We start from the raw sequence: 24,669 nt of genomic DNA, 5'->3' as shown, positions 1-24,669 counted from the left end.
AAAGGGCTTCCCCGGCAGGAGCCCGCCTCGCCACCAAGCCCAAGTGAAACATGGTTTTGATTAGAACAGCCTGTTGGCTCAATAATCTCAGTAATTTTAAAAACATCCTTAATGTGGAAGAAGAACACTGCAATGTCAGAAATGGCCTTGGGGCCCATTATAAACAGCAACAAAATAAATAAGGAGGAGAAATGAGAGGTCATGAAAACAAAATTAAGCTAATGTTTCAAATTTTGACAATTATGAATTGTTTCTGCAAGAAGACATTAAAAAAAAAATTCAGGCACTATTAGATAAAATACAAAGAGAATAATTGTACATGTATGAGTTTTCCCATGGGACTAAGCATGCTTTAAAAGCAAAACTTGACTTAGATTTCCCCTCTTCCCCCCGCCCCCCTTTATAGCCAGCAATTGGGCAGGTCTCATGCAAACACAGACTTGCTTCTCAGAGTTCCTCCAAAAACTCATCTCTAATTCCTTTATGAACCATTAAAAGATGATGACCAAGAAAACAAACAAACAAAAATTACAAGCATGTTTTCTATACAAAAAAAAAATAATATCCCCCATCATGGACCAATTTTTGTAGGAAACCGAAACAAGCAAATATAACAAAATCTGTGTTCATAACATGGCAATATAGTTAATATATACAAATATGTACAGTATAAAAATGCATCAAAGGCGTAACTTTTCATCCAAACAAGCTGCAGTGCACCATGAAAAGCAGCTTGGCCCCCCCTCCACTCTAAGTATACAGGCAATATATTCTATACAGCATGCACTTGTTACAAAATTAGTGCATAAGCACTGAAACATTCTACAGATAAAGTCACCGTGAGTCCTCTCGGAAAGGAGTCCCGTTTGCGTTGTTAATATAAAAAATGTGTTTAATCTTTCCTTTTTGCGATTTGTAGTATATACAATTTTTTTAAAGAGAAATGACCTTCTGATTCTTTTTTTTATTGTTTTTTAAACAAAATTCTAGACCTAACACCACGGGTCACAGATGTAACCTGAAGATGCTGCCAATAACAAACTTACTACATACCACAAGCGCCGGGGCAGAGCAAAACTGCCGAATTTACTATTATGGCCAACTATGCTCTATTATTTAAAATGGGGATGGCTCTTGCATGATTCGTGCTGACATATTCAAGATAATAAAAACCAAAACAAATGTACAGAAAAAAAACCCAACAAAGGATTAATCAGTGGTGCCTGAGCACTAGACAAAAGGGCATATTGTACCAGAGACATACGACAGTGAAGTACCCTGAGCCAAATAAGAACTGTTTAGCTTGTCAGCTTTTGCAACCTGTATTGCACATTCCAGCATTTGCTGCATTATAAAGCCAAAATACTGCATTGTACATCCTGAAGATACCTGCTGTTTCGCTTGGTGCCAACAGTGCCCAGCTGTTACTTCAGCCACAGAATCGTTGCCTGTTTATAAATAGATAGACATACACACACACGTATATAGTGTGCCAGTGCATGCACAAATATATGGATGTGTATAGGGGTAGATATCTGTATATAGCTGCATATCTACCTGGATATATACAGATATGTATTTTTGAATGTTACACGGACTAGTTAGTAAGAGAAAACATTGCCCATATAAATCTTCCACATTTGAGACAATTGCATGGATGTTTAAGTACTGTAAATGCACCCCTCACCTGGGGCTGATGCCCATGTGGGGATGTGGGTTGCAAGGGAAAGCATTCCTTGCATTTAATGTAGCTGCATTTTTGCAAGATGTTATTTTCATTTTCTTTTTAAAATATTGATTTTTTTCCTGCTATCTCATCTAAGTCTAATGAAAGAATTTGTTGTCTTTACTTAGATCAAAAAAGAAAAAAAAAGTTTGCTCAGCAAGATGGTATGAACTCAAGTGGAGATGTACAACCTGCTAGGATTAGTATTTAATCTGGTGTCTCAAACAGGGCTTTTTACAAAGGCCTGAAGACATTTCATGAGCTGAGAGTGATGATGAACTGGAAGTTTATTACTCTGCAGTTAAGTCCAGTGGTACAGCTATTTCACTTTTAAAAATACTCTCAAAGAAAATATTGTACAGTCACTTTGGTACAAGAAACAACAGTGTCATCTTAAACTTTATCTACGCTTCACATTTTTGCCGGCATAGTTAAAACAAAAAATGACCACTAGTGTAGACTGAAGTATACCGGGATAAAAGTGCTTGCACTGGTATAAAAGTGGTCCAGCAAAGCAAAATAAGCTGTACCAGTATAAAGTGCTTTATAGCGATACAACTGTTTTTACATTAGGACTTTTACCAGCATAGTCACATCAATAACAAAGTTTTGCAATCACTTCCCTGACATAACTATAAAACTTCTGAAGTGCAGACTGTGCCTTAGATGTAATCTGCACAAAGCTAGAGACTGTTTGCTGAAGCTGTTTTCAAAACCACCTAAACATGTTCGGAATCCAAGGTTAGGACCGGGAGGACAGTGTTTGGAGCTGTGTAGACAGAGGGGAAATATACTGAATTCAAAGGAGTAGCTCTGGATTTACACCAGAATAAATGAATTCAGAATCTGGCTTCTGTTTTTTAGAAGTTGGTATAAATAAAGCTGAAGGCTAAAGTAAAATCGAGGGAGGCGGTTGCAGGGAAGATTAGGAACGTGCCGGCGGGACGCGGCACAGCGCGTGCGGGATGCACACCCTCTCCCTGGGCTTTTACGCTTGGCCCGTGTTCATTTGCAAAGGTATGTTGGCTTCTATCAGCACTGTAAACCCATTATTTTTATTTTTTTGTTCTTTCACTTTCCTTCAGGAGATAATTGGAGAATAAAAATCCTAAATTCTCTGTGCTTGTGTGAAGTCAACCACTGCAGGAAATAATTAAGAAGAGAAGAAAAAAGAAAATCCAGGAAGCATTTCTTTCTGGAATAACTACCTAGTGGCTCATCCAGGGCCATCAACAGAAAGACTTATCTTGACTTCAGGTGCTGACAAATTAGGACCCCAGTCTGATGAAATGTGAATTGAAATCTGCCTTTAGATGAATGTCATTTATTCTTTAGTTACAAGTTTAAAAATGTTACATTCGCTGTGGTCCAATCTGTCACACGTAAAAAAGGCTCAGTTTACACCTAGCAATGCCGAGCTGAAACTCTTCAGCACCGTTACTGAAAAGTTCTTAGTTTTAGTGAAATTCAGTAAGCTCTTGCTGATCGTTTTCAACTGAGGACTGAGGTTTGGCAAAAAGGAAAGTTGCAACCTGCAGGATAAATTGTGAGGTGGAGCAGGAAAACCAGGCCAGCAAAACCACAGTGTCACTGACCCTGTTGTGGCTTTGAAACCCAACGAGAAGCTGGTCTGAGGTCTCCTCTGGGGTGGCCAGTAACCAGGAATTACAACTCTATGTAGCTCCTGAACACAGCTTCCTGGGAGCAAAAATAATATGTCAGGTTGTACTGCAAGAAGATGGGCACATACCAGTAGCACTTTTTCAAAATATATAGAGGTGGTTATGTCAGTGCTCTTGCTTGGGGACAGATGGCCTTTAAAGCCTGCTGTAATTGCAACATATTGATCTGGAATCTGTGATCAATACTGTCTTTATAGAGAGAATTTTAAATATAAATTGCATCGTATATCTGTTTGCGAAGACAAAAGCCTATGTGACGGAGATCCACCTCCACTTAGCCACGGCGTGTTCTCCAGCCTGAGAGTCATGATGGCAAGCGAAGAGGGGACGGGGACGGTGGCCTCAGCCCAGCCTGGCCTCGGGCGCTGAACAGAGTCATTTCTTCGCTGGCAGGAAATCTCTGCCAAAGATTAGGTTGCCATCTTTCCTTCCCTTGTGTTTTCTCAACAGGTTTGATTGATTGCAAGATAATATTCACAGCAAGACCAAACCGAGGGCTGACCTGAGCTGCTGTGCTTGAACCAGAGCAGCGCCTTCGGTGCAGGATCAGGCCGTTAGTAATTAGCAGGGAGCAATGCTATAGAAAGCACATCTCCCCTCGGTAGCTCCCACCCAGAGGCTGCCCTGGGCCAAAACTCTGTTGCTTTTGTCCTTTCCCGATCACCGAGGGCAGCTTGCTTTCCGTGCAAAGCTTGCACGGATGCTTCCCAGCGGGAATATCCCCTTCTATTTTAGGAACTGAACTGTGGGTATAAATTAGTCAATAAATATGGCACTTTATCAAAACATGATTAAGGAAAGAAAAAAGACCAAAAATTAGGGAAACAATCCTTGCCATCTGAATGTGTGAGAGTTGACTCAATAGCCTGTAAAACTGGCTTGGAAGGCTTCAACCCCTATCGTGTTAATATATAATTATTGATTTTTAAAATGACTTCTTATATCCTCCATGATCTCTAAAAAAGCTACAGAGGTCAGTCTTGTAAATACTTTTACAAGTAATTAATAAAACCCATGATAAGTTGCATTGACAAGTAATTACTGGGTAGGTTTGTTAGAGGATTCTCAAAGGTTTTTTTTTCAAACCAACAATTATTATTGTACTAATGACAGCCATTTTTAAAGTTAACTGTCCTTCTCCATCTCAGCTTAAATAATAAGAACCTGGAAAAAACACCGAGACTGATCCACTGAAATTCTTATATATTAGGCTCCAAAGAGATGCTAATTGCATCTCCCTCTTTTAAAATAGAACATTTTTTTTAAGGTGATACGGCTTATTTTGACATGGATGGTGGCAGGAAGGGAGCTATAGTTTCTGAATAAATCTCTCAAAGCAGTGTGTAAGGGTAACAATTCTTACTGCTTTATTGCAGTGCAAGAGCATAAACATCTTGGATATGTGGTGTATCAATATGCCACTTGTTAATAAGCAAGGACGTGAATCATAAATATTCGGCTGTTTGATCACCAGGCTTTTAATTAATGTTTTGATGATCTCCAATAAGAATAAAAGTCAGAACGATAGATATTGAGTAGATACGACACAGAAAAGATGCAAAGATTTTCTGTGTTACCTGATTTATATGACAGATAAACTATCAGCTCATCCAGTTTCGTACAGAGAAAGAGAGAGACGTACATTTTCTTTTTTTATATCATATTGTAAAAAAAAAAAAAAATCACTTAATTCAAATGTGTACCTAAAATGTTCCCAGAGGACAGCGATCAAGGTTTAGCACTGTGTAATAAAGGTTTGTGGCCAGATTTTAAATGAAGTAGCTGTTCCTGCACTTGCCTGTGCTGGAGCGAAGCTTCCCGAGCAAAACACGCTGCTGGGCCAGCCAGACCTCCCTCGGGGGGACTGGCCCTCCCGAAAACTTGGAGAGAGGTGTTCAGCTCTGGGGTCCCAAGTGCCGGCACGGCTGGGGCCAGGGGGGCTGATGGTGGGACCGGGGGCTGATGGTGGGACCGTGTTTCCTGTCGTCACCACAAGCCCGCTGCTTGCCGGCTACGGGGCACCAGGGAAGCCTCTTTTCTGCCCAAACCGAGCAGCTGGTGCCCCGAGCAGCCCCAGCCGCGGACGCCGCGGGCTGGCCAGGGCCGTAGGGCCACCCTCTTGCGGGAATAGGGCTCCTCGCTCCTGGCAGCAGCCAGTGTCGGCATCCGTACGGCTCGGCCGTGGCCACAAGCAGCAAAATGTATGGCACAGAGGGTTTCTACCGAAGCAGACTGCAAAACGCCCAGCTGCGACAGGGCGCAGGATCAGGGCCGTCGTAAGTCGGTGGGAACTTCACCCGTTGGATGCTGCAATAAGCCAAATATTTTTCAAGACCATCCAAAAGGTTGGGGAAAGGAGTGGGGCTGGGGACATGCACGTGGTTTCTCCCAAGTCACATTTTACCGCAGCGCTCGCTGCTTTTGGGTCCGTGCCGCAGGACCCACCTTGTGCAACTTCACTTAATAACTCTGAACTGGGCTGTGCAATTTAACAGCTTCTGAGGAGTGCAATGCTAATGCATTGATTTTGCTTTAATAGAATTTTGTTGTCAATGGCCAGTACTCAGCACGGTGCAGGCTTCAATCTTAACCCATCTGAAGGCTCTGCTCGTTTCCAGTTGAGCTCCGTTCATTTCCAGTTGAATAGGTTAAGCAAAGACAGACCTCACTGTTCTCAATTCACTTTATGATCCTCCCATCATAAAAAATAATATCAGCACCTTGCTTTTCATGTCAGAACTACATTTGAGCTGCTATTCCCTATGCCCATGAGTAAATCCCATAAAAGCCGCCCCGTTGTACTGTCGCTATTTTTCCTTGTGGATGATTGATTGATGGATGAGTGCTGACACTTCAATGAAGCTATTTCGACTGCCATCTCAATCCGATGATGTGAGGGGTATATTTTCTGTCCATGCCTCATTACTTCAGAATGACATTCCTGGAACTTCATTTACTTTTTCCCTCCTTCCCTCAAGCGCCATATTTTTTCCCATCTAGGTTATGCATGCCATAAAAAAAGCAATTTGCTATTATATGTGGCATAAGGGCAACACTTTCCCTAGGAGGTAAATAAGAAGGGCCTTTTTTTCTCCTCCATGTTGAGTTTAGGGATCATGTCAAAATTTCCCAAACAATGCCAAAACAGGCCCTTCTGAGCAAGCCACAGGGAATGCAGTAAACATCTTTAGTCTGATTTTGTGAATGCTGCACTTCAATTATATCCTTGAACGTCTAAAATAAAACAATAGTAAAAGACACCCTAAAGCCCTCTCTTATTTGAGAAAGATCCTCTTCTCAACTTGCGCCTAGCATACTTTGAATATTTCATTTGCAACGGAGTAGCGATTTACAACTTGATCCAGACTTATTTTTCCTTTGAGAATACGGGAAGTTCATCGTTAAATGCAGAGATGGATTTGCCTACTGGAGGTTGCTTTTGCTGCGAGGAAATGCTCGGCAAGAGTAAACAGGGCTGCGCCTGATTTTCCAAGCAGTGCACTAGGTAAGGTGAGACTCGGGACATTAGCATATCCTGGAAGATTTTGTGAGTTGACTCGGGACCCGATTTTAATCTGTGTAATACAGTATTCCCGTTAATAATAATGTATAATTAAGACATCCGTTAAAAATCCATAACGTTAATTTAATGGAGAAAATCTAATACAGTTCTATTGGAATTTTTACGTTAAATTAACTTTAACGGGCTTTTAATGGATGTCTTAATTAGATCTCATTATTAACGTGAATATTCCACAAATTAAAATTGGGACCTCAAAGTTTTAATGAAAAAAGTTACAAGCACAAATTTGAATTGCCATCTTTGTAGCCCCCTTCTCCCTAGGTCTCGGTTGACTTGAAGACAGCTGTGTTTTCCAGCCCGTCCGTGCCGGCAGGCCGGACAGAGAGCGCGAAGACCAGATTCTGATCTCGTTTATGGTGGCATAAATCCAGTGTAACTCCATTGACTACAACAGAGAGATTTAGATTTACACTCACCTAACTGAGAAAGGAATTCTACTTTTATTCTTTTATATCTATATATAGATATTTATATAGTGATATTTATATATAGATATACCTATATTTATATAATGTTCAATAATCTAACAATAGTACTTTTGTTTAAAAATCACTCCATCGCATATGTCTCATCATAAACCATAATGGAGATTTAAATATATATATATCTGAGGAATAAAACAAACTGAAAATAATCCATTTTAAACAAATCTTTGGCAGCAACATGGTTAAGCATAACTATTTGAACAACTTGCACAGAAGATTAACATTGTTCAGAGGTTTTTTGGCTCAGAATCTGTTTTAACTTAATAATTCTTGTACTTACTGTGATGTATTGATCCCTAGTGCAATGACTGGATTGGGCAAGCCAGGTGCAACAGTAATAGCTGCACAGAATAGAAACATTTCCTTTAGACAAACTATCCCAAAGGGGTTATAAATAGGAAATGGACATTACCATGAAAAGTAAAGCTTCCAGTGTGACTGCATCTTGTGTAGCACACTTGGACATTAAACTATGAAGAATTTTTTTTTCCTGTCAAGTGTTACAAATTGACGAAATAAGTACATCAATGTTCTCAGTCATTATCTTACTTCAGTGGCACTTTGTTTTAGTGACAGCAAAAAGGGACAGTGGAGACCAGACAGCCCCAGTGCAGTTTATCAATGAAAATCTAATATCGTCCATAAGCAGGGGAGTGGAAATCAATACTTCATTACCAAATTGTTAGTGAGGATGAAGAAGAATAGCGGGAGTTTTTTTGGCAGTCTTCTTGGTCCAGGTTGTTGTGAGTTCAATGTCAGGATCGGAGTGACGCGCGCAGAGGCAGGCTGGGTGTGGGAAGCCTGGGCTGGAGAGCTGGAACTAAGGCATTTGTCCTGCAAGCAGAATAATAATAACAACTATCGTTACCAAGTTTCTAATCACGATTCCAGATTTTATTGAATATGTACTTTTATCAATAGAAATTTCTGGAAACGGGTCAGTTTTGCTTTACATTGTCCACCCATAGGCTCACAAAAAGGCAAGGACACAGAAGTGTGAATAAAAAACCCCAGATCCTGATGCCCATAACTCTGCAGGGATTAGTGGGTAAACTCCAACCGATGCTGCGGCTCGGCCGGGCCCACTGAGCGTGTTACTCTGCATCTCTGCTTTTCCCTCATGTTGGTTAAACCTGGGCAATATAACGAGCTTCTTTCTACTACCAGACACGAATGTGCTTTAAAATCGTCATGGTGAGTTGGACATCTTGGTACCCACATTGTGTTTCATTATTCGACTATTGCTGGGTTACTTCTGGTTGTTAAGGCACCTCCCCTCCCCAGCACTAAAAGCCGCTGTTCTTCCAATGGACCTTTTCCATTCTGCAGCTACTAAAAGTGCTAAGTAAGTGACTCAAGTTGTGAAGTTACTTCTATATAGAGACAGAAGGCGCTTGTTTTACTTAATTTCAAGATGTGGGTTTAAAAGTTCAGCTCAAAGTTGAGTTCTGTTTTGCTTATAACCTGGGAGAAAGATACTGAGAAAAGCAGTAGAAAAAACAACTGGAAAAATAGGGTGAGAAATGAGGCAGGCAATAAGTAGAGTGAAAGTCAAGCTGGAGAGAGCACAGAGGAAAAAAGACCAACAGCGGGCAAAGAGAAATATGTTACTGAAAAATATATTATCTGTTCAAGGCCACGGACATTTCAGCAAACACAACTCAAATCCTGCGGTGTGTTCCCTGTGTTCTGGCTAAATCAACTGGAAATTCAGTAGTAGCTTTATTTAAAGTAAAATAAACTCAGCTTTTCAAAAATTCCATATGAAAACAAAAAAGTCCATTGACTCCATGCTATTTAGTTTATAATTTGTTTTATTTTTCAATATCTTCACCTTTCCAGTTTTCATAGTGATGCTGAGTTTTGCATTGGCAGTCCAAGCCTGCTATGGAGAAATTGTTGGAAGGGAAGAAGAGGTTTTGGCAGCTGGATGTAGAGACTTTTGGCAGCTGAGGATGCATGGAAGTCAGCTTGAAATTGTGGCGAATACCTTAGATCATTATTCCCACTTAAAAGGTATTAAAAGCAATCCATGTTGACACTCTAAAATGTTGTCTTTAGGTTTCAGAGGTAACGCTCCAGAGCAATTCACACTTTGCAAAGCCATTATTTTTCACTGCAAAAGGACAAAGCTATGTCAGTTTACATGTTGTTCAAGTTTTAAAGAAGTCCAGAAGCTGTACTGTTGTAAAGCCTAGAGCTGAAACACAGTAATGCCAGGAGCTGGCTCTGCTGCTGCAGCCAAGTTCTCACCTGCAAAATCCCTCCAATTCCAAGAAATCCCTCCAAAATCCCTCCATGGTCCAAGTGCAGACTGTGGAGATGGCACAGGCATTTGACTTTACCTTTCTGAGTAGATCTTGCAGCCCTCACCAGGATGGAAAGCTACCTGTGGCATGCCACGTAAGTCCTGCCTTGGATCATATCAAGCTCTGTAGCGGCTCTGACATGCACAGCATCTGCCTAACTTATGGGTGCGGGACACAGAAACTATGGGCTGGTCCCGTATAGGCCAACATGAGGGGCGGTGGTGAAAGCTGAGTGCAGGAGTGATAACTCTTGATTAATTCAACTCTGCCTCCAGAATGTCATTAGAACAATTAAGCAGCATGTAATATTACTGAAAGTGCTAAATCTGGGAAGGAGTCTTGGTTTGAAGCAAAGTAACTGCAGAGCACTGGTTCCCTGCCAGTGGGAAATATTTGTCAAGGGCTTGGATTGCAAAACTGAAAAGCCAGACTCCTGCCTCCTTTTCTTTTGATTCGTTGTGAGGAGGTCCTTGGACTTTTGTATTAGACCAGCCGTAAAATCAGCTGAGTCACAAGGGGAGCATGCACAGAGCAACATTAAGGACATTGTTAACCCTTGGCAGAGCTCTTCAGAGACACATCAGTCAGGGTGTAGGTCCACAAGAAACTCTTCTGCAACAAACCCGCTTCAGAAGCTCTCGCCCCTTCCTGTCATTTCCACCCTATGGTATGACACAGTCCTCAGCCGTGTCCCTGCAACCGTCTGTGGGTCTGCACCACCCCAGCCAGAAACTGGATCCATCCCTGCTGTAGCTCACAAGGGGCCACGCAAACACTTCCAAAAGGAGGCCCCAGTGCAGCGCTGGGACTGCACAGCCACGGGGAAGGTGGAAACCTCTTCAACTGGTTCTGCTGCTGGAGGAAAGATAAGATGGAACAAGGAGCCTGGAGCTGGAGGCGGTTCTCTGCACTGCTGCGTGCGTGCAGGGAATTTTGGTTTAGCACTGCTATAAAAGCCATTTGTGACAATTGTATAAACTTTTGAGGCTAAGCGTCCATATACTTGACTAATGGTAACATCCATGCGTGACTAAAATCAATTGGAACTTGCCATTGATTTCAATGGGATAAGTACTTCACCCCTAGGTCTTTTGGCCAACCAAAGTCTCCATCCTTGGGGTTTTTTTTTTTTGCATTGATATCACTGCAGGCTGGGACAGGACTTCAGGAAATTAATTAGTGTGAGTCCTAATCAATAAGGGTCATAGTTTATGTATTTCATTATCAAGTCTCTAAGAGATTCAGGGAGTATGTGGAGAGCTTGTCACCCACAGTCTAGGGCATAGCAGCTTGTCTGTTTAAACAGCACTTGATGGGCAAAGCTTGTTGCTTCCTGGGCATTTGTTGAAATGTAGTTCAACCTGTACCATAAAGAAAACTCTATCATTTAAATTATGTTATGAAAATGCGGTTGAGGGTGTTCATTATGCTGATATCTTGTTCAGCATATGTGAAATATCAGTTGCAGATGCTGAAGTTTTGCTTTTACTTAACATTAATTATCAAGCCATCAGCAGATGTAAAAAGTTGTATCTATTTTAATGCGGATGTGTCAGGACTCAGGATTCCTTCTAACGAGCACCTTCCCACTCCTTGTCCATGGCACGGCTTCCCTCTCCTCATTCAAATCTTGCCGTAAAAACACAGCTGTGAAACCTTTGAAATAGGAACTCTCAAACATGGCTGCAATCTGAGACAACTGTCAAGTGTATGCCAACAGCTAATCGCGCATGTGTCCGGCCTCTGCGGGCTGGCACCAGCGCTGCTCAGCTGTGCTCCTGAGCCCCCGCATGGCTCCTGGCTCATGAGAGCAGCGGTGAGCTCGCTCTTTCTTTCATGCACACACGTGCACACCCATGCCAAGTCCCATGCTTTCGTTTGCTCTCTCTAGTCTCCTTTCCCCCTTTTCTCTGTGGCCAAAAGCCACACTGACTGAACGACGCAGCTTCCTGGGGGGTAGGACACGGGCTGTCTGCTCATGGGGTGGTTTTCAAGTCCTTCACTTGGGGATTGCTGGTACTGTTTGCTTTTTGGGTTCTGCAGGAGAACGCCGATCACGTCAGCGGCACGGTCTGAGGTGTGATGGTACTCTAGAGCCAGGCAGATGACAGCAGGTTCATGTGTTTATAACGTTTTTTTGCATTTGCAGATCTTTGCTAATATCATTTTATCATCTTCTACTAGTGTAATGGGATAATAAAAATGACAATAAGTATCTGTGATCCACCCACCAAAGTCCATGGGAGTCTATGGATCAAAACCTTTTCATGCTGCAGCTGTACCTACAGTAATAAATTGCAGGACTCTTAAAAGGCCAAATAGAAAGATACAGACAGTCCCTTTGTGGTTACCAAACATGTTATCTCTAGATGTCATTTTTGACCTACTTTTGCTAGATTTTTACAGCAGCAGAAAAGCTGTTCCTTAAAGAATCATGCTTACGTGCATAATACCTAGATAGGGAGAAAAAGCAAATCTGGATATATTTTATTTCATTTAGGACTCCTCTCACCATGAATTACAATATTACAGACTCTAAATGCCTTCTCGTTACCCATAATTATAACTAAAATTATATCAGTCTAAACAGTAACTACTCAAATGATTCATCCTGATTGTAAGGAGCATGCTCTCTTAAGTTATGCTTGCCCATCCATTTTAAAGCCTTGCGGCAGGAATAGCTTTCCAGAAGGTCATTTAACAGCACATTAAATAAATAAATAGAACATATTTGTTTCAGAAAACACACTCTAAAAGCATTGGGTGGGAAAGCATTTTGGGAGAGGTAAGAATAACCGTTGTGAAAACTAATACTTTCAGTTCTTCGTTCTTTGCTGAGGGTGCAGCACCCACCCAAACACAAGCAGAGGCTCCACATGATGCCAGCAGGGAAAGGTCCCTAATGTTCTTCATACGGAAGGGTGTCGTGTCAAGAAGCTTCACGGTGCACTGCATAGAAGTTGGTCAGCTTCTGCCCAGCAGCAGAGCACAGGGAGAGGAGGACACACCAGCACAACCCACCATGGTCCCCAGCAGGTCCCTGAGCCCCTCGTGTCCCTGCAGAAGGCACCGGACTCTGCATATTCAACCCGAGCCATCAGCCACATGGAAGGGGGCGTGTGGAAAAAGGTCTCCTTTATTGTAAAAGTAAAACGTGTTTCTGTCCCATGATCTAAGCTTATGAGAATGCGGGACAAGATAATGGAAACGAAATGTGGGCTCTAGCTCAGATGTTCCTGGGGTGTGTCTGCCTAAATACAAAATTGTCTGACTGTGGTAACACCCAGGTGGAGGAATTTAGAGACCTCATTGCCTGGGATGATGGAAACTACATTTAATAAAAACTTGAAGTCATTAAGTTGCATTTATCTCAGAAAACTCTTTGTTGAAGATACTTTGCTAAGAGGCTAAGGCCAAGGTCAGGTAAAAGACCTCCGGATTTCAGCAGCAAGATCATCAGAGCGCATATCTGCAGCTGGTGCAAAAGACCTTATCTGCAGGAGGTCAATGAAGTTATTCTGATTTACCTCAGCTGGCCTGGCCCTACAGTTTTGGGGTATAAAAGAAGAATCTCCTTGAAATCTGCCAAAAAAAACCCCCAAACCTTTCACTTTTTGAGTTTCTTGTTTTCAGAAACTTCTGATATCTGTGCATATAGTTTTGCATGACAGATTTTTTAGCTGTGACCCTGCTTCAGCAAAACTCTTAAGCATAATATGCCTATTTGTATCGTGCACAGTGCAGTGAACACCGTGATCTGATGCTGCCAGGAACTGTGGACTAACAGTACCAAACACCACGGCTGGGCTGCACGAATACAGCAACACTGACCTTTTAGGGGCTTGCCAGTGCAGGCGTGTGTGGGGACCAATCGTGCCACCTGAGACCTGAGAGAGATGCAAAAATTCTTCTGCATATACATTATATTTTATATAAATATAAATATACTTTTATATGTAAGTATATATATGTATTTCTAGACAAAACGCAGCCCAGTCAGAGCTACTGAATATGTGCAGCAGTGCCCAGCTCACTAGGGTTACTAGACATCCCTGAACAAATACAGTTAGATCCTCCAAATCCACCTGAACAACATGGCTTGCGAAAATGCTGACATCTGTTAGCCTGAGCCGTTCCCCAGAGGGCAGGCAGTTTCTTCTGTGAATGACTAGAAAAGGATCTGGGAGTATTTTAAAAGCAAGGACGGTGAGACGCATTCCCCAGAAGACAGGGGCAAATGAAAGATGCGGTAAGGGCGGAGGTGAGCGCTGCTGGCTGAAGCAGCCCCATCCCTCCCTCCGCATGCGACCACTCACCAGTGCCGACTGTAGGACGCCACAGGTCAGGGGGCTATTTAGGCTGAGAAAAATCAGGAGGAATAATTTTTTTCCCCCGATAATTTGGGCAATCCAGGTCTTTGCACAGGCCAGGGCAGCTAAGGCAGTGATGCTGGGTGTAGGGAGGTTGCAGGAGGGGCAACCAGCATTGCTGCCAGAAGCAATGCACGCTCAGCCCATCCTTGCTTCCTTCGGAGGTAGCCAGGAGAGGAAGGGAAGAGAGCAGGCTGGGTGCTAAAAGCCGGTTCCCACCCCCAGAGATCTGGTGTGCATAGCTTTAGGCAAATCATTTCACCTCCTTGCATGCCTCAGCTGTTTGGCTGATAGATGGAGTCAGACGAAAAATTGGGGGCTGCAGCTCCCCGTGTCTTCACAGAGACGCGATGAAATCCTGGGCTGGTGGAGAGAGTGGGATTTCTGCCACTTGCGTTGAGAAAGGCCAAGATTTCACCCCTGATCTCAGCTTGGGCCTCAAGGTGACATAGGATACACACATGCTCAGTAACAGAGAACAGCACACATGATATCTAACAGGCACAAAGAAATATCCTGACGCTTAACTGGTCCCTCCTAATCGCTTCTGCACACAGACAAAGCCCAGTACAGGGGTATCTGGAAGGATCACAGGCTTGTAAAGAAAAAAAAAATGAGAAAGAACATTTAATTTTTGGTTTTTCCTATAAATAAAGTATAGTCATCAAATCACAATGTATTTGAGAGCACATGTTATTGACAGCCTATTCTTGGAGAAAAAAAAATGTGGATTTTTTGGCAAAGTTTCTCTATTTGCTAAAGATTAAATTGTTCATTGTACAGGGCACCATCTGCCCTTGGAGAGAGATTTAGTTGATGGCAGCTGCAACCAAAGTGTGGAAGATATAGCTGAATTTCTAGTTTCTTTTCAACTAGCAACTGTCATTACAGGTCACATGCAAACTGTGTCATTTTCTGTGACAAGCAGGTTCTGTAGACTTGGGTGCTTGCTACATTTTAAAATGCCACCTGTATAGATCCCAGAAGAGAAATAGCTTTTGTAACACACCTTGAAATAAGTGAATTTAGAGCAGATAAGACAAAGCAATTATGGTTCAACCGGCTGGACGCTGGCGGTGGGTTCAAGTCCCAGGTTTACATGGATGGATGTCAGGATGTACTGGCAGGTCACTTGAAGCTAGATTTCCCCAATTAATTTAGCTGCTTAAGAAGGCCAGTTTGTCATCTGCAAGTATTTACTCAACTGCTGCATAATTCCTCAATTGCCTCCTTGTTTCCTTTGTGATGTTATTCCCGGTTAGATTAAACGCCACATTTTTTCAATTCTGAAGAGAATTTCTTAATCATCAAACTAGAGGCTATTGTGGGTGGTTTTCTCCCAGCCCCACCTACTGAGCTATGCCATTAAAATGTCTAGATTCACTGTGAGAGAGTAAAGGACACTCGAGAGCGGGGAGATGCTGATCCTACCTCTGCGTTCAGAGCTATTTTGATATTACACAAAACTTGTCACTGGCTAAAGTGAACACCTCCAGGAAGGAATTTGTACCTCTTCCCTCTCTCCTGAACACCGTAACTCTTCTGCAGGAGAATTATGTTCCCTTTCTCTGCTGAACAAAATGGGAGGGGAGAAGTTAAGAGCACAGTGGTACATTTTATTAGGACTAAGAAACAAAGCAAAACAAAAAAGCAAACCCAAACCTCTTTCCTTTCATCCCTGCCTTGCTATGAAAGTGCCTTCATATTTCCAGGCTTGCTGACAATATTTCAGGATGGTACATCACACACCGTCTCCTCTGGAACAGCAGACATTGTCAGTGCTGTGAGACAACTACTCTCTGGATTGTACTTCACAAAGATTCTGTATAAAGCATTTCTATAGAAAAAAGATTTTTGAAATTTGTGAGTCTCTCAGCCTTTCAAACAAGGATGAGTTCTGGTTAATTTTCTTCTGATGATTTCCACATTTTCTGCAAGAAAAACAACAGCTACTATTGCCTTAAGACAGACTGAACTAGTTGTAACATGCCTAGATATAGGATTTTTTTTTTAATGTGAAAGAATTTGCAGGAGATAAATTTGTTCTCAAGTTTATTCTGTTCAGTTTAACTTTCTGGTCTTCTATCACATTTTGTCGTGGTAGAATGGGATCATGTTTTGAAACAGAAACTGCTACTGCTGGTAAATTTTTAACAAATCTGGTGTGATTAAATCTATGTTTTTGGATTAACAAAATTGTTTTTTTTCTGGTAGAGGCTTTGCCTTTCCAGAAAAATACGATTCATTGTTCCAGGTGTCAGCACGCGTTTCTGATTGCTCCACGATGTGCCCAGACCATCCAAGCCGTACCTCCTTGGGAAGGCTCACACTTCCATGTCTTTTTCTGCTGTAGAATGGAAACACACTCAAATCTTGATCTTTAGGTAGATGCACCTATTTCCATTACTGATTTGACAGAGATCAAGCGCTTTGAGGACTAGGGCATTTAAAGAGACAGCCGGAAAAATGCTTAAAATCTAAGACTATGCCTGTCTGGGTTACTTCTTGCGGAAGGCATTAATCACTAGGAGAGGAGGGCCGCTTACGTGAATTAGAGTACAGTATGCTGGTTTCTCCTTTCTGTGTGAGGAAGCACTTAAAACACAAATTCCCACCTTAAAAACCAAACCAGTGCGCTCAGTGTGAGCTACAAGTAAATCACCTACTCTGTGGTGCCAGAACTGCACATACTCTTCTGCTGCTGATTTATCTACAAAATATATCACATGCCAGTTACTTGAATTAGGATCATGGGGTGAAGGGAATCATTAGAGAGTAGAAGAAACTCTAACGCATAAAGAAAACTTCTCCGTTTGTCTCCTCTGCGATGCCTGTTTTATTTCCTCTTCATGCATTGACAGTACTGATGAGGCAACGGATGCTGTAATCCTAAGCAATTGCTTTTGGGGGTATCATCATTAGGGTTGCAAATGTTTGATACAGCAATAGCCTTGAATTTCCAGGCAGGCCCTCATTCCCGGTTGTTGCAATGTGTGTAGCGGTGCTGGTAGGCGAATGGCACAGCCCGGATCAGGCATTTCACTCCTGGTGCTGTTTCCTTTGCTATCAGAGTGCCTCGAAAACCAGGTAAATTAGACTTGGAGAAAGGGACGCTGCATCTTTGAGTAATGAGGCTGGGAAACAGGGAACACATTTTCCACTAGCTCATGTCTCACTGTATGGCATTCCGATTTCGTGACACTTCATAATAAATCATTGCTTATCACTCACATGGGAACATAACATGGTTCAAGTTAAGATTCGTTAGTGATTGTAAAGAAGAAACATGAATTGCTCTATATCAGGGCTTTTTGATCATCTTCCTGTCCACTGCAGGCATTTTTTTTATCGTAATATTTACAGTAACTGTTGTTTAAAGCATAAATAAAAAGGAAAAGAAAGAGCAGAAAATATGAATAATGAAAATAAATTTATTTGTCTTATTTATGTGTTTATGTAAACATTTGGCAATTGCTTTGCACAGCAGCTTGTATTCAGTGTCACAGACTGCCTCACCAACATAAGTTTCTAAAGCTGGGATTTTAAATATATATATGTATGTGCGTATATAAAAAAACCTAAATGCCAATACATTCATTTTCTGGAGGAGAAGGTTCTAGAAGGCAAACCTAGAGCCAATTTGCTTTGTCTGCTGCGGGGAGAAGAGAGTCTGATCCTGTCCTGCAGTGCTGTCCCCCCCTGGGCCGGTAGCACAACGGGAGCAGAAACCTGGTGCCATCAGCCTGGAGATGAGGGAGAGGCTGAACCTGCTGTGCCTGGGGTGAACTGGGCTGCTCCCTGTAGCATGTTATCTGTGCCCAGGGGTCCATCAAAGGCTCTAGGAAACAGGGCTTTGTGTTCAGCAGGAGGGACATCCGAGAGGTGGGGACATCCTTGCTTCAGCCCCTGCCCCTGCAATGATCTCAGGGAGGGCAAAATGCGAGCTTGAATGGGACAGGCGTTGTGGATGTATTTGGCTATATATTCAGGCAGTTCGCTGCCTTCTCTGACCTTCAAGAGATGGATTTTTTTCTGTGTGCTGTAGTTCACAACTTTTTCGTCAGCAATTTAGGGAGAGGAGTGAAAAGCTTATGGGTTTACAGATGACATCAGTAGTGCTTTAGGGGAACATTAAGTTTATTATAAAAAGACCTTCTAACTGAAAAAATGGGAGCTTGCTAAAATAAAGAATTATAACACATACGCAGAAATTTTTCACCAAAAAGAAAAAAAAAAATCTATTCCTTCCCTTGTGTTACAAATAGTTTTACTTTAATTTGTTTTCTTTACCTTTTGGGTTTGATTGTGGGAGGTACCTAAAACTCTGGGATAACCCGAGAGAAATCAGATAAGGTAAATATTTGCTGCAACTATGGCTTTGATTATTCCCCCTTCAGTAATTTGCTATTTACTGTATTAATCAACTATATAATGTGTCATTTCTACTGCTCCCTGGCTGAATAATTTCCAAAACTACAAACAGCTTTCAAGATAGTTGCCAGACAGGCGCAAATTAATACTTTCAGAAATTCTTCCTAGAAACATTCTCATGAACAGAAGTTTTCACACCCTATATTTGTGTAAAGGAAATAGAGTTGGGTTGAAAAAAATTGCCAAATTATTATTTTCGATAAATTTTCAATAAATGCTTGCATATATTTTTTTCTGGTTTTATTCCAGTTGAATATTGATCTTTTAACAAAAATATAAAATATGTTAATGTTTACCTTTGCTAGAACAAGCAGCCTTGTGAGACAAGAAGGCAATGGAAGTAAGTATGTAGTTAACTGTTTGCAGGATTAGGGGCTTAATTTAGTAGTTACAAAAAAGAGAGACCTGATCGTCTTTTACTGAGGCAAATAATCCCCTTGATTTGTGGGACAACTTGTCTGAGTAAAATGGCATATGACCAAGGGACTGTAAATTCAGTCGCCTGATCCATCTGATCTCTCTCCCTGATGCTCCACAAGCATTTGTGGCTGTACCGGCCGTTGTCTTTGATCTCCAGCATGCTCTCTTAAACTCAATTTTGCTTCTTGTGTTCATGGTTTAGGTCTCTACAAGACTTTCCCTTGTGCTCAGAAAATCCCCAAACCATATACAATAAATGCATTATGCACAAAGATGCAAAATTCCCCAAATACCAAGTTTCTAAAAGAAAAAAATCTGTTCTGGTAAAGGACAACACTAGATGCATTTATTATATCTTACTTTTCACCTACTACCAATAGACAATTATATAGAAGAATTAGCCCCCCCCCCCCCCCCCCCCCCCAAGTCTTGACCAGGGAAAAAGACATAGTTTTTCTAATATGTATGATACAGACTCTTAATCTGCTCTCACTTGAAGTGGTATAGTGAATGGGATTATTCTCCATTTATTTTGGCTTACACTAAACTGGAATTTTTGCCCCATAAGCTTCCTGTAATTTTTGTAAGTGGAACTGCCTTTGTCAGCATTCTTAATATTTCCCCATGGAAATGGTATTAAAAAGCAGCACATTTGCCCTACAATCTCATGTTTTATCCTTGAGAAATGAGGACTTATGGTAGATTTTTTTGTTGTTCTCTTTTTCTGTAGGAGAATGGCTTAATAATAATCTCAAATGGAGCCTGGAACGAGACGGTGTATCTCCAAAATGTTAATACTATCGTGAACCATGCCTGGGTTAAAAACAGATATTGAAACAAGGGAATAAATATTTGACAATGCTGTTAAGGCAACTTTGCTAACGATTTTTGAACAACCTCCAACTGAGGCCTAAATGTCTGCAATATCCATAAACAACTCTATACTGTCCAATTAGGGAGACAAAGACATAGAGTCCTGTCAGGAAGATTTGCATGGCTAAGTGTCTGAGATCACAGAGACGATGAGGGATCGTTCGGAGTGATGGGGGATGCACAGAACGGATGACTATCATTACGATATTACAGAGGCTTACACCTTCCCAATTACTGGCAGGATTCATTAATTACTGCTGCATTTCCTAATAGAATCCTCTCTCTTTGGCTTATCGCTACCTTCCCTCTGTCTACGTAAACCCACAACTCAGCAGTCGATCACCTATGAAAAATTAGATGGTGTAGCTTCCAGTGGCCTATTTAAAATGAACAGGCAACTGAATAAGAAATAAAGAACAAAAAAATAAGGGCTGTAATGCAGATATGTGGGAGCTACAGAAGCGGCATCAGATGGGTTTGGAATTCTCTTGTTATTGAACTGTTTGAGAAAAAAAAATCAGTGGCAGCTGCAGAGAGAAGCATCATGGTGGGTTTAAAAGCACAATGAAAGCGTTTTACATAGACGTACGTACACACACAAACTATAGGCAGATTGCAAAGTGACAATTGCTTAAGGCCTGCTAGGCTGAAGTTTCACAACTAAGATTGGTGAATATTACAGGGGCTCGATGCTGTTGCAATCGACTCAGCCCCATTAAAGATAATGGTGTGAGCATTTCCATGCTGTCATCATGTTACTATCAACAGCATTATCAGTATCAACTGCTTTTACAATTATGCACAATGGCTCTTCCTGCACAAAGACTTAGCAACCACCAAACTCGTTTTCTTTTTAAATACACTGAAAAGAGCGTAGATTTCAATCCTTCATCTGTTCACAGATGAAACAACATTTCCAAATCATCACTGATAGCATTTTTTTCCTCCCATTCTAAGGATGGCCAACTGTTCTCAGCGATTTCTATTACATTTCCTACCTATTATTTCATGTAATGGCATTCCTTAAATTTTAAATTAGCTTTGAAGAATAAAAATAATTGAATTCCTGCTGTTTTGTGTACATAGAGGGTGACAGGAGCTAATGTGATAATTTAAACTGTAAATGAGTCTTCACTTTGTGTTCATTAATTACAGCTAATTACTGAATTACAAACCTTCTTGGTTAGGCACTGTTATGTATTCATGTAGCATGTTGGATTTCCAGCTGGTAGAAAACTGTTTTATAGACTTACAAGCTGACACACCAAGCTACCACTGAAACGATTCAGTTTGAAAAATAAAGGAAGGGTGGGGAGCGCGTAACTGCTCTTGCTCTTTGAATTAAGTGAGTGATGAGAAACGGTGCTGCAAACTTGAACCTCAGGTGAGCGAGGATCTTGCGTATATAATTAGAAAATATACGCTCTATCTGGTAGGCAGAAACGCAATGATTTTGAGCTGCCGCTTCGGGTGAAGAGTGTGAGTCTGCTCTGCTTACACCTGTTTTACACCAGTGTTAATTCCCTGCTTTAAACAGAGTTACTCTCTTTACAGAGGCATATCAGTGAGGCAGAAATGCCCCTGCAAATGGGGCCAGTGCTCCTAGCACCAATTCTTCAGCTATACCCATGAACAGCAGGATGGTAATATAAAACTGAACATCCAAGCAAGTGTGCATTGTATTCCATACGTAAGTGCTTATTGTTCCTCACTGAAGGATCATATGCAATGCTATAGGGCTGTCTTGAGCATTTACTCAACATTTTCTGCATTGAATGGTTCTGTCCAAACCTCTCCTTTGGATACCTTTTGTCTGCTGATGTTTCGTATTGAAGCTGAATGCACCAGTTGAAGACTCTCTCTCTGCAAAGCGAGCAGGAGGAGCACCACAATGACAAAATCAGCCATGTTAAGATTTTACAAGCTACAAAGCTCAGTGCCCAAGAGAGAGAACCATGGCAAGTGCAAAACAAAGAAACAAAAAACCTCACCTACATTTCTGATAAATAGAGAAACAGAAGATACAGAGATTTCCCTTTTATTAGCCATTGCATTTTCCATGGGTTTCATATGCTTTGTTCTCTTTTAACAAAACAGGCCAACAGTATCTCCAGGCAGCAAGTCCAACGCAAGCGCTCCTGCACAGCCCTACTGTAACCGGCCGACCCATGCGTCTGCACAAGCACATCTGCTGGCAAAGCCCTCCCCTGCAACAGGTAACCAAAGCATTGCTTCATGCTGAGAGCAGCAGAGATTGCAAGGAACTATTGAATCAAATAATTAAATTAAAACCGTTTAATTGAATTATTCTATGACCCACTTGGCCTTCCAGACTGGGGATTGGGAAGACCCAGATCAAGGGTCCTGCCCCAAGGGGCCAATGCTGGGTCTGGAAGGCAGATCCTTCTCGGAAGAGCACAGTGTTTTGAATGGCCTCTACTGGAATAATTTAGCTGAATAATACATAAACAGCTAGAAAGAAAGAGCTGGATTCTCAGCTGATGTAAAACTGTGTAGCAGTGGTAATTTCAGGAGTTACGTTGATTCACAGCAGCTGAGGTTACAGCTCAATAGGTTTGTAATAATACAGACTTTGATGAGAGGCCCCTGAAAGAGGTAACACTAATGTGTGACTGCTTGCATAAACACCAGTTCAATGACAAGGCTTTTCTGCCTAAGAACTAGTCTGTGTCTTCAGGTTTAATGATAAGTACTAGTCTTTTGTCCTTAAATAATCGTTTTCATCTGGAGAATGGCAAAGTGACTTGTTCTAACACCAACAGAAATTCAGTAGTAGACTTAGCAATGGGATTCATGTCAGATCCTATTCCCTCATCACCTTTTCATGCTGCCTCTTCTCTTTCGGGGTACAAAAAGACATGAGGAAACCAGGGGAGAAAAGATGTGCAGGCAGAAACGCCTTTCTTCCTGCGGATAGTAACCCTCTGCTATCATATAACAATAATGACTTTCATTAATCTTCTGTAGGTCTTTCATCGAAAGGTTCTTTTCACTCCACATACAGAGACCACTTAAATGCTACTATGTATTAAGTAAAAATGAGAATTCTTGAGATCACATTTAAAAAATGGTATGAGAAGTATCACTGTGCAGCATGGTACCTATAGAGGCTCAGTCAACATGACTAAAGAGGTAAGACTGTCGTGCAGTAAGTTATCAGCCACCATTTCTAGGCAGTCTCTCACCCAACTCGTTTTCATGTCTCACTCCTTTTTAATCTGACAGTCTCCAGCATGCAAATTTGCACTGAAACTAAGCATTTCAAATGTGCCAGAAGGAAGCAGGGGCCTCACACCTATTGGTAGATTAGTGCACCTAATGCCCTTTGGCTTTTTTCCCCCTCTTTTTTAACATAAAGGCTGATTACTCCATTAGTTGAACAACTTGGAAGAAATGACAAGGAACTAACAAGAGAGTAACACTGTATTTTCTATTTGTTTTCTTCCGTTGCAGTAGTGCTAATTAGAAGGAGTAGTTATTGGTACGGTGCTTTGGGGAATGCTGATGAGAAGCACACAAAAGGCTGAAGTGCCTCTTCTGTACAGCACTGGATGCAGCAAAACACAGCACCCTCTCAATTGTCATTACACTAATCTCCCACACTATCTCGCTATTTGGGACATTATGGCACTTGCGTATTAGAGGCTGTATAGATCAGCCTTTCTGGACCCTAAACCCTCACTTAGGAGTGAGTAATATCGCATTAACTCACAGCTTATCATAACAAAATATGTTTTCAAGCAGAAATATCCACCCTACTTGGTAGTGGTGGGAAGGCAGGCAGGAATGAGGTGGGAATATGTCTTTAGAGGGGACTTGGGCTCTGCGCTGCCTGCGCACCCGTTCGCCCGCAGGGTATGGGCTGCACTGGGTGGGAGTTGTTACTCACCATCCTTCAGGCAAAAATCTGCCTCCGTGTAACCTGCCTGGTTTCAGCTCTTTGGTTGGGCTAGCTTTGGACGTTGGGAAAAAGGGAGAGACTGCCCTAACTTCCCAAATGCCATCAATGACAGCTTTTCCTTCAAAGATTTTCACCCCCTCTTGGACTCAGGAAGGGGTTGTGGGGATGAAGGCTAGGACGAAGGGTAGGACGGCACCTCTTTCCCATTCACCAAGGTTTGATTCTCTTTATGAGCATGATCCTCCAATCCGTAATCAAGGGTTAATTTCACAGCTCACTGCTTCATCTAGCATAATATCCATTCAGACTAATTAAATCTGTCTAATAATGTGAGTGTCTTTGTCTTTGTTCTTTCCATTCTTTGTTTTACACCCTTCACATCTCATCTCCAGAACTACACGCCATCACACTCTGCTTGACAAGCAGAATCCATCCCTAAAATTAAAACATTCCTGACCTATCTGCGATGACAAGGCAAGCAAGCTTCACAGCGCTGCGGCCCATGAAGGGAGCTGACACATTTGTTTTTAATTTCAAAAGAGTAGAAAGTGAAGATCTGACCCTGTCAATCAGGCCCTGTGACAAGTTTAATCATTGCTGCCCCACAAAAATCACGGCTAAATAGGAATGCAAATAATGTATCACAGGGCTCTTATAAATGCTAATCAAGGAGAAGTAATCAACTGACAATTTCACTGATCTCCTTTCTGAAGAAGTCAGTCAACGCACTGTCTCTGGACCACAAAGAGAAGAAAAGACAAAAGGCATAGATGCCGTTTCCCAAAAAAACCTATCCTTTTTCAGGGCTTTCTTTTTCTTTTTTTATAGAGAAAAACAGAGAATTCACTCTTTTTGATCCTCTACTGAA

At 41.7% G+C, this 24,669-nt stretch overlaps 1 protein-coding gene across 7 annotated transcripts in view; it reads right to left on the bottom strand.

Moving 5' to 3' along the window:
* The window catches only part of TSHZ2 (teashirt zinc finger homeobox 2), a 233,804-nt gene that overhangs the window by 1,172 nt on the left and 207,963 nt on the right, over positions 1–24,669 (bottom strand). For 3 of the 7 annotated variants that reach the window (XM_075517627.1, XM_075517624.1, XM_075517625.1), the window contains exon 3: positions 524–8,310. The gene's annotated coding sequence lies outside the window, so the exon portion shown is untranslated. Of the gene's footprint in view, positions 1–523; positions 8,311–24,669 lie in introns of those variants that run through there. The other 4 variants (XR_012777916.1, XR_012777914.1, XR_012777915.1 and 1 more) reach the window with 4 other exon arrangements.

The sequence above is a fragment of the Mycteria americana genome, chromosome 14 (assembly GCF_035582795.1).
Source record: "Mycteria americana isolate JAX WOST 10 ecotype Jacksonville Zoo and Gardens chromosome 14, USCA_MyAme_1.0, whole genome shotgun sequence".
Classification (NCBI taxonomy): domain Eukaryota; kingdom Metazoa; phylum Chordata; class Aves; order Ciconiiformes; family Ciconiidae; genus Mycteria; species Mycteria americana.
The sequence above is the reverse complement of the archived record's forward strand: the minus strand, read 5'-3'. Positions and strand labels throughout refer to the sequence as shown.